Source organism: Galeopterus variegatus, unplaced genomic scaffold (genome assembly GCF_000696425.1).
Source record: "Galeopterus variegatus unplaced genomic scaffold, G_variegatus-3.0.2 Scaffold2699, whole genome shotgun sequence".
Lineage (NCBI taxonomy): Eukaryota > Metazoa > Chordata > Mammalia > Dermoptera > Cynocephalidae > Galeopterus > Galeopterus variegatus.
The window spans coordinates 115,983-127,254 of NW_007728810.1; the positions used below are offsets into that span (position 1 = coordinate 115,983).

Genomic DNA, 11,272 nt, shown 5'->3' on the forward strand with positions numbered 1-11,272 from the left:
CATCTTTAAAAAAAAAAAAAAAAAAGAGAAATGTGCAGTCACTTACCCAGGTTGCACAAAGCTTGGATTTAACCCAAGTCTCCTTGTTCTGAACCTGTATTCATGTGTCACAACCCAAGCTTTTGCCCTAAAGGAGGCTTTCTGCATAGACAATCTTTCCTCAAGTCTAGCCCCAAACAGGGGAGTACTTCTGTCTTTTTCTACTTGAGGGCACATGACGGTGCTGGCTGATTCAGCAGAAAGACTTAGAGTGAAGTCAAAGAGGTCTGTGATGTCCTCGCCTCATGGGAGGAGAGTCCATGTGTGGGAGCCTCTGTGCAGTACCCGTGGGTGCACAGCGTTGAGTCTCTTGCCTCTTGTGTCTATGTGTTTGTCTCTGTGTCCTTCCTGCCTCAGGGCTTTTACACGATCCATTCCCTTTGCAGAGAACTCCCTTCTGTAGATTCTAATGATCTCGGCTCAAAGGTAATTGGCTCAAGGAAGCTGTTGTGGGTTGAGTTGTGTACCTCAATAAGATACATTCAAGTCCTAACTCCCAGTACCTGTGAATGTCATCTCATTTGGAAATAGGGTCTTTACAGATGTAATCAAGTTAAGATTAGGTTATACTGGATTAGCGGGGTGCCTAATCCAATGATTAATGATTTTTATTTTTAAAGAAGAGGAAAATTTAGGCATAAACACACAGACACATACAGGGGAGAATGCCATGTAAAGATGAAGGCAGAGATTGAGGTGACACATCCGTAAGCCAAGGAGCACCAGTGATTGCCAGCAACCACCAGAAACTAGGAGAGAGGCATGGAACAGATTCTTCTCAGAGCCTTCAGAAAGAACCAACCCTGCTGACACCTGACTTCAGACTCTGGCTTCCAGAACTGTGAGAGAATAAATTTCTGTTGTTTTAAGCCACCAACTTTGCAGTAATTGGTTATGGCAGCCCTAGGAATCTAATACAGATGTCTTCCTGAGTTATACAAATAAGGCCAGGTTCTTCTAAGTGCATCTTTTCATAGCATCAGCTACTTTTCCTAAATAGCATGGATCACATCTTGTGGTTATATATTTGATTTTTTTTGATCAATATTTACCTCTCCCCACTAAATGGAAGCCCTGTGAAAGCAGAGATAGAGTTGGGTTTTGCTCTCCCTGGTGACTAGCATAAAAACAGTACAGTACCTAATAAGTATCTTTTAAATGAAAGAAAAAGTGAACGGGTTGGTGATTGATGGGAAGAGAGTACAGCACCGGCACTTTTGGCCTGGAGACATGAGGAAAGGGTCGATCTGAAAGCAAAAGATCTCTCTCTCTCTCTTGCTTTTGCTCAGTTAGATTCAGAACATTTGTCTTTCTAAAAGTCTGTAGGTAGTGATAAGATCGACAAAACAGTTCATAATATCAGGGAAAACAGTCAACACCGACACTGGTAATAAATACTGTAAAACTGTGAAAAAAGGAAACAAATCATTTCTTTCTGTAAGAGAAACTGATGCTCTTTATATCCTCTCAAACAGCACAATACTAATGATTTGTGCCCTCAATGTAGACAATCTAAAATTGTAGACAATTTTTAATTGATGGAAACAGTAAAAGTGTACTCCCTACTTACATTCTTTTAAAGACATTAATTTATTTTTATAGTAATTTTTTTAAGTGCAAGTTTTTGTAGTTCAGTTCCAGTTCCCTCTAGTCAAGGAATTGTTAAAAACTCAGGTTAACTGACTAGTTTAAGTATTCAGAATTACAATCAATTTGGGGGTTGAACTTTTGATCAGACAAATTGGATTTCAGAAAATCAAATTCATTAGGCATATCTGTGGTGTTTACTTCTTCTTCAAGAAACACTTTCTTCTAATAACATTTCCAAAAACTTCTTTGTTAAAAAAATTTTATGGCCAATTAATATATTTAAATTGATAATCAGATTAGCCAGGCTAGAATTTAGCTCTTCTCCTGGTGTCAAATCTGGTCACTCTCATTTAATCTCAGATTTAATATTGAATCTGCTTCTTTTTCAAGAAACACTTTCTTCTAATAACATTTCCAAAAACTTCTTTGTTAAAAAAAATTTATGGCCAATTAATATATTTAAATTGATAATCAGATTAGCCAGGCTAGAACTTAGCTCTTCTCCTGGTGTCAAATCTGGTCACTCTCATTTAATCTCAGATTTAATATTGAATTCTCTGCTGGAAATCACTATTGCCTACACTGGAAAAATACCAAGGTTTTTAAAACAATTTTCTAAATGTTCTATGTTGGCTAGAGAGGATGAAGTTCATTTTCTAGAAAGATGCCCGCAGCTTTTTCTCCTTTTCGGTGTCTCCCATCTTGTCTTTGTTGTTAATTATTGGGTCACAGTCATAACAGGGGCAACTACAATAGGAACAGACCTCCTGGGAGGGCCACGTACACCACAGGCAGTCATTACCCTAGGTCAGGACTCCCTGAGAAATGGAGAGGCCATGCAGGAAGTGAGCTGTGCCAACAAGCTTCCTGCAGATCCTGTAATTGTCTGGCGAAATTGATAGGCTCTGCTTGTGAAAGTCTCTGTCATTTTCCCCTCCTGCCTCCCTCTCCTCATGACTGGCAACTGCCGTCTGCAGCTTTTACAGTTTGATATATAATTTAGCCTCTCATGCCCCCTTGAATGTGCCTGGTGCTATTTCTCCTTTTGAGATTGCATCTTCCTCAAACTTTTATGTCATAGTCTTGTTCAGATTCACTCTTTGCTGTCGAATAGTTAGCACTCAGGTTTGAAAAATATACAGAAAAAATGGAAACAACTGTCAGATAAAAAAATTAAACATAGAGAACTAAACTGTTTTATTAGCGATTTAAGTTAAATTTTACATCTCTTGTCCTTTTGACCAAAGTATGCACATATGGGCTCAGAGCTTATCAAATTGTGACAAATGTCATGTTTGTTGAAGGTTCTACATTGGAGGCTGAGTAACTTGGAGGCACAGAATAATAAAAGCACATGCAAGCAAGCCAGTTTGTTTTTATGTGTGACCATTTTTAGATACAGGACCAGAAGGATATTTTCCCCTCATTCTCAAATTTTGGCTAGGAATGAGTATTCATGATCAAGCTAGAATCAAACCAAGATAGAAATGATAAATATCAACACCCAGAACTCTTATGAAATAATTTTTGCACTAAATTTCATGGTTTATAGATAGCTGTCAGTGATCCAACTAAATTAAATGCTCTTTAACACAAGTTTAAGCAAAGAAAAGCCTATTTAGTGGTTGAGAGAATAAAAAAGAAACACAAAATGGCACCGGTTGCCTACCTTCCTTCTATACACACCCCACAAGGGAGAAGATTCTCAAGGATCCAGGCTTTCTCTTTTTAGACTTGAGGTAGGAGAAGTTTATGATGGACACTGGATTAATGGCTTCTCTTAGTCTGCAGATTGGCTACACCAGTGCCCAAGTGTGCTGTCTAGAGGGAAACAGATGAATAGGATTTCTTTTTAGTGTCTTATTTAATTGGAATGGCACTGTTCCAATGCAGCATCCCTAGCCTGTGCCCTGGGTCCAGATACTTAAGTTCCTTCCTACATTCTGACCAGCAAAGCAAGGCTTGCTTTTCTCTTTAATTCTGCTATTGTTACAGAAGTGGTGGGAGTGTGTGTGTGTGTGTGTGTGTGTGTGTGTGTGTGTGAGAGAGAGAGAGAGAGAGAGAGCACGCACAACGTCAAGGGCTTTCCCTCTCATTTATACTCATTTATTGTATACTGATTTATAGAAGTTGAGTTCTAACTGTTGGCATACCTGCTTGACTTAGATATAAGTTATATGTAAATCAAAACATTTTTTTCTGGCAAGGTTATGTAGAACTAGGTTATCTAGTACATCACATATTTTAAAGCCCCAATAGATCCAGTGTCTAACATCTAAATTATTATAATATTTGTTTCAATTTTAAAGGAGAGACAAAAACAACAATATTCTATGGAGACCTTCCCAATATACAGGCCTTAACTTTTCTTATCCCAGCAAAGGTTAGGAAATTACAAACAAAATATTAAGACATGTCCCCTGTGAAGGCTGGACAAAATTTAGTAAGCATAATGAGTGCCAACCATGTTTGATGACATGTTTTTCTGCATGATATGAGGTTTACTGAGACTGACATGTTGCACGACTTCAGGGAATGTCATTCATGTATGCTCCCTAGAGTTGTGCAAAGTGGTTGTACAAAAAAAAAAAAAAATGATATGGTCTTTCATTGGTTTGCTATAGTCCAAAGAATGATGCTGCCTTCTTAGCATGGAAAGCTCTTCACAATCTGGCTTAAACCTCATTTATCACAATCTATGTTATCTAAAGATTTGACTATAGAGGAGCTATTCACTAGCCACATTTTCCTATAATTGGCCTGTACTCTTCTACCTCTCCTGGCCTTTGCTCATGCTGTAACCCTAATATAATAAAGCAGATAAAATATCAACCAACTATAACATAGTGTAAGGAAAACCCTAAGACACCATGTGTGTTTGAGCTGTAAGCTAAAGGAAATTTAAAGAAAATAAAGCTAGAAAGATAGTTTAGGTCAGCTAAAGGCCTTATTTAGTAGGTCACATGGATTACTGATGACTGAGTAGGTGTATGTCACAAACAGAGTTGTGTGCCAGTAAGCCAAGGTGGGTTATAGTAAAAAATAAATACTGCAGTTGTTAAACAAGGTAGAATTAGGTTCTACCTTGAGGTGGAAACAGAGAAAGACAGATGTAGAGGGATTTCCATGGTAAGAGAAGGTAATTGACAGGAAGATCTTAGGAAGTTGTTTACAGAGGTGGTTTTAAAATAACACTAAGACACAAGAAAAGAAGATAAGTAGAGAGGCAAGTGAGGTGGGACTAGGGCCGAGCAGCTTGGGAAACAGAGAGGAATTAAGAAAAGTGTATTTTTCCGCCTTACGGTGAGCTAGTTTTCTTGAATATTTTATCCACTTAAAAAATTACCTAAAATTTCTAGACTAACAACAATAGCAAAAGCCAAGAACAGAACAAAAATAGAATTCCAGAAATATAAACAAACACCACAGATGGCTTTATCCTAAGGTTATCAGCCAAAATCTGATGACTATTTGGCGCTGGCAACAGAAAACAAACCCAGTGTTTTAAGAGTAGGTTTTACTTTTTATGAAAGAGTCTGTATGAAACTGGGTTCTCAAAGAAAACTAAAAACCAACCTGCTCTACAAGAAGAGCACCAAGGCAAATTGCCTATTTCAAATTTGCTGATGTGTGAAGAAGGGGGAAAATTATTCCCTTACATAGAACCACAAGTCATCCTTGTGGCTGAAAGACCAGTGCTCTTAGTGAATAGAGAGAAGCAAATTCAAAGGCTCTTTAGAGAAATACCTCTTCAACACAGATCTCAAAAAATTCCCCCAGATAGGAGCATTCCCTTCTCTCCACACCCTCACCAGCATTTGTTATTCCTCATCTTTTTGATTATACACTGTTGGTGGAACTGTAAATTAGTACAACCACTATGGAAAACAGTATGTAGGTTTCTCAAACAACTACAGATAGATATTCTATATGATCCAGCTTCTGAGTATATACCCAAAGGAATGGAAATCATCATGTATAAGGGATACCTGCACTCCCATGTTCATCGCAGCTCTGTTTACAATGTCCAAGATACAGAATCAACCTAAATGTCTATTGATGGACAATTGGATAAGGAAAATATGGTATATATACACCATGGAATACTACACTGCCATAAAAAAGAATGAAATTCTCCCATTTGCAACAACATGGATGAGCTTGGAGAAACCTATGTTGAGTGAAAGAAGCAAAGCACAGAGGGAAAAATACCACATGTACTCACTCATAAGTGGGGGTTAAGAAAGAAAGAAGGAAGGAAAGAAAGACTACAGTGGTTTGTTAGACTTGCAGAGGGAGAGAGCATACCTACGGATACAGAGTGGCATGGGGGAAAAGAGGAAGGGGAAAGAGGTCAGAGATAACTGGGTGGGGGATATGGGGTATAATCACAATTTGTGGTAATGGGCATGCTACCAGTATGGATCTGGCCATCACATCTTGGGCACGAATGGTGACAATCAGCTTTGTGTCTTCATGAATATTCATAACCAATAAAAATAAATAAATTAATTTTAAAAAAATTCCCCAAGATAAAGTTTCAAGGTAGAAAATTTACTGATGGGAGAGGAGTATAAAATCAAACTCACAAAGATTCAAATATTGAAATTAAGAGGCATAAAATATAAACTATGTGTACTAAAAATATTAAGAAATAAGATAAAGGACTGAAACTATAAGCAAAGAACAAGGGGCTATAAAAATAAACAAACTGAACCTTTAGAAAAGAGAAAAAAATAATTATAGTGTAAAATTAAATGGGTGGTGAACATCAGGTTAGATACAGATAAAGAGATATTTAGTGAACTGGAAGATAAATTATTCAATAGCATAAACAAAACAACTGATTTCAATATATATAAGGATTAATACAAATGGAAATCAGAGTGAAAAAGTCTAACATATATTTCATAGAATTTCTGGGAGGAGAAAATAGGCAAACCTGGGGAGAAGTAATATTTGAGGAGATAACATAGCTTTAGAATTTAGCAAATGTCCTATGGAAAAACTTCAGTTGTGTGTTTGAGTTTCTTCATTTGTCATTGCTCAATGCTCTGATCATGAACGAGCCCAGATTTTCAGCCCCTAGTGAGAGCCAGAATTAGCAAATCTGCAAGGGAAAAAGCAACTGCAGATCTTCAGTTTCTTGCCTTTCTAGAATTTTAGTCACCATAATCTTCCTTGCTGCTGCAGCTCTCTAATGCCTAATAGGATTTTTGTAACATATTTGGCTTTTCTAATTGTTTTCAGTGGGAGTGTGGACCTGTCATGAAGCACTTCATTCTATCAGGAAGTGAAAATTTAGTGCAGCTTCTTTGATATTTGAGCATATTCAATTGGTTGGAGCATTTAAGAAAAACCCATTGTGGCTGGAGGAAAGTTATAAATGGAAAGAGTGGTAGCTGGGAGTGAGATATGTAGAACTTGTAGACTATAAAAAGAATTTGTTTTTTAAAAAAAAAAACTTTAGGGCCAAAATGTGGTAAGAACCGAGGCCATGAAGGAAAAAGTCTCAAAGGAGAGAAACAAAATACAGAGAAGGAATATAATTCTGGGTGGGGGGAAGAAGGTGTCCTGGGATTAGACTGAAGAAGGAAGCAAGCTTAGATCCAAAGACAGTGGAATAAGTTAATTCACTTTGCCATCAGATACTGGTCTGTGGTTGTGTGGTGCAGGCAGAATATCTTAAAGATAAAGAGAATGCTAATTTCTTCTCCTTAGCCTCATAGTTAGTACAAATAAGAGAAAAAACAGCCTTTACTTGAAAAATAAATTATTCTGACATTGCAGAAAGGCTCTGGGGTCAAGTTAGAAAGCTTCTCAAAAGAAGTAGCACTTCATGTGACTGTGTGTGAAAGCAGCCAGAAGCTCGCCAGAGCTGTGTTTGTTCACTTTGCTGAAGGACGCAGCATTTATTGGATAGATCCAGGGAGGGAAAATAGCACTAACAGCATAGCAGAGTGTGAATAACAAGGTACAGGCAAACATCTGCACACAATTCAGCCGGATAATTTTATCTTATCGTCTGCTATACCCAGAATGCATGAGTAAAATCTCTGAAATATGTTCATTAGAGCTGCAAAAGAGAATACTTCTCTCTCTTAAGGATAATTGTCCTCTGATTTCTTGATTCCTTGGAATGCTTGCTGCATTAGATAAGCCCATTATGTATGTGTAGAAAACCTGTATTGATCAAGCTGAGTTTGAACCCCAAAATTCCAATAAAGTCACTTATCTTCTGCATCTTAAGCAGCAATTACTGGAGAGAATTCAAAGAGCACTTAGAGAAAATGAATGGTCACTTGTTAAGGCAAAGAATATGTTTGAGGTGCTGTGTGACCCTTGGCAAAACCATCTCCATTTTGGGTTTCTTCACCTTTCAGATCTGCAAAGTAAGTGTTGGTCTAAAGGAAGTCTATGGTTTTTCCAGGGCAGAAGTGCTCTGACTATCCTCAGGGTAAAGTGTGTGGCTCGGAGGTTGGTGGTTCATTTGATACAAAGCATTGAAAGAGGGCAAAGCCTCGACCTTATGCATAATTAAGGACTTGCAATTTAAAACTACAATACTGTGTTTTACATATAAGATAAAAATCATGTTTTAAATGCACTGGTTTGGTGTGGATGGGGGAAACACTTCTGCATTGTAGTGGGAGTGTAAACTAGCACAAGTTTTCTGCAGAGCCATCTGACAACATAGTTAACAACTGAAAATGTTTATACCCCTTAACTTAGACATTCTACTTCTAGGAATTTATGCTATAGGTGTATTTGCACAGGGTGGAATGATTTTTGTATAAGGCTAACTATTATAGCATTTCTAGTATTTTGGTACTGGAAACAACCTAAATATCAGTACCTATAATGTAATATCTCTAAAATGGAGTATTATGTGGTTATTAAAAAATAAAATTAGATTTGACAGGAAAATCTTAAAATATATTAATAAGGAAAGACTCTTGCAGAAGTGAATTACCTTAGCTATCTTCCCAAGACTTGAGTATCAGGAATGGATATAAGGCCAGCAACTATTCACAAACTCTTTTTCTTAACATTTTTTATAGTCATCTGGTATAATGGAAAAAACAAACAAACAAATAACAGTGATACTATAGTAGTTAGTACCTATCATATGCCATTCAGTATGATTTGAAATTTATGTAGATTCTGCCATTTATCCTAAAAAGTGTGATCTACCCAAATACGACCTCCATTTGTCAGGTGATAAAACTCAGACTCAAAGAAGTTTAATGATTTATCCAGAGAATGAGAGTCAGTAAGAGGTTGAGATTTATACCTGATTCTTCCTACTGTCAAGATTAACTGTGTGTTGTCTCCTAGGCTTTCTTTGTGGGCATGTGAACCATAAGTTTTATACAGGCAGTTAAACAGACACTGTAACTTAATATATATTAATTAATTAATCCTATGTGTCAGGCATTATGTTAAGCCCTCAGCAAATGCAGCCTAGCTATTGAGTCCCAGAAGGAACAGAAATGAACATGTGTTCTTGGTGATGCCTAGGGCCCATCTTAGATGCACAATCAGTATGAATCAATGTAGTGTTTTGGAAACTTTACATATTTTGTACCACTCTCACAATTTTCACTATATATCCACATGACAATTTAATATTATTCAATCAATTCTTCTCAACTCTTTTTTTTCCCTTAAAGTTCATCTATTTTGGCCTCAACCTAAGCAGACATATCTGTAAAACCAAAGTTGTGGTGTGTTAGAAATATTTTTTTCTAGTACATGCTACAATAAATTTTCTACTATGAGAAAAAAAATCCATTCATGCCCCACCTAACAACACACTTTGGGAAATACTGAATTAATGCTAGATTGTCTCAGAGTGACAGGGTCCCCCTACAGACCCCTGTAAGGGTAAGAGATTCTCTTACTCAACTTTTATGATGGTACTGAGCACAGAAACACAACGTATAGCTACAGTTTCCCTAATATTGGCACATCCTCCCTGCTGACGTATATCCTGCTCCAAAATTGGTAGATATATACATTTCTCATCATGCAACACCCTTTCAAAATGTTTGACTGTAGAAGATGCATAACAGTGGGCTTTAACAAAATTTGTAATGAGTCAATGACTAATATGTAAATCAGGTCAGAAGTACCAAGAGTCTCCTTAGCCAAAAGGAGTTGGAACAGGAGGTTTGCAAGAAGCCATGCATGATCTAAACCAAATGCTTTTACAGGCCAGAACTTGAGCTATTTTTGATGTGAGCTACAAAAATTGGTCTGAGCTAGAAAAAAACTTAAGCTGGGAATGATTTCTCAGCATTTTTTTTCCCTAAAATTATAAGTCAGAAAGGAGGGCGATTTAAATTTGTGTTATATACTTCCAATAAATATGTGCCTATTTTCTAAAATATTTCCTTAGGTGGCATTCTTGGAAGTTTCCAATTATTGAGTCAAAGAGTATGAAAATATTTTACACATTTAGATAAATACGGTGAAATTCCAGAAAACTAGGATCCGAGTGACAACAGGATAGTGTCAACTTGAAAGCAATAAAGCAAACAAAAAATTAAAATAAAGAAATAAAATTTAAAAATTAATGTGGACCAAAGAAAGATTCACAGTTCCTTCAGCCCTGGGTTTCAGACATTAACTCTTAAACCTTGAAGAGAATCAATATCACCTGAGGAATTTGTTAAAAATACAGAAATTAGGCTACACCCTTATAAATTCTGAGTTAGAAGCTCTGAGGTAACGACTAGGAATTTTCATTTTTACCAAGCTCTCAGGTGATTCTGACACACATCACATTTTAAAACACTGACTTAATTGACAGCTAGTCACATGGGAGGAAATATGATTACCAAAACATTTTAATTGTAATTAGTTTAATAATGTACAGAATAAGTAGTTCTTTCACCTTGTTACTTTTCATTCACAGTTTTGACTTCTGTTTCTTCAATTCTAACATGAACATTTTCCCCTACATTTCAACATTCCTTAAATTGAGATACTTCTTAAAGTTGATGTATGTCTTTTTCTGAAAGAAAAGTTAGCAAATCAGTGTTACAAAATACAATGAATTATATCTTAATCAAAGAATTACAACATGTGGACCTCAAAGGTCGACAACATGAGGTCACTTGTGATACTGGATTTCTGGGTTCAAACTGAGTACTCTGAAACCAGCACGTAGCTGAGGTTACTTCTGGGGAGTGAACCTAGCAACTGCCCAACAGGGCAAGCTGGCCTTACTCTTTGGAAATGCAGTGACTCACCTGTAGTAAAACAACCATCACCACCTCAACAGCATATTTTGTTTCCTTGTGAAAATCATCCTCCCAGTACAGCCAATGGTTAGTGCTGGTGATAGGAGTGGAGAAGTCTAAGCGTGATCTTTTAATCTAAAAGGAGGTATTTTAAATAAATCAAGGAGTTCCATTGTGTCAGCAAATAAGTTCTGTTAAATGAATGACATAAATAATTTAGATTTTTGGAGCTGTCCAGTGTTTAAATGCTATTTTATAATTCTATTATGAAAACTGAAATTATATTAGGGGAGTTGAGAAGACCTCAGTATCTGTTGAGAAGGTTAAGGGTCTATGTTATGAGACCCTTAGATATACTTGCATGCATTTGTGTATGTAAATAAACACACACACAC

The 11,272-nt window shown here is 36.8% G+C and overlaps 1 protein-coding gene across 4 annotated transcripts in view; it reads right to left on the reverse strand.

Annotated features, from left to right (window-relative positions):
* Positions 1 to 11,272, reverse strand: part of JAKMIP2 (janus kinase and microtubule interacting protein 2) — a 164,435-nt gene that overhangs the window by 84,741 nt on the left and 68,422 nt on the right. Inside the window, exon 1 of one of the 4 annotated variants that reach the window (XM_008582695.1) lies at positions 10,529 to 10,587. The exons of 2 other annotated variants lie outside the window; for them this stretch is intronic. The gene's annotated coding sequence lies outside the window, so the exon portion shown is untranslated. Of the gene's footprint in view, positions 1 to 3,298; positions 3,358 to 10,528; positions 10,588 to 11,272 lie in introns of those variants that run through there. One more of the 4 variants, XM_008582694.1, reaches the window with a different exon arrangement.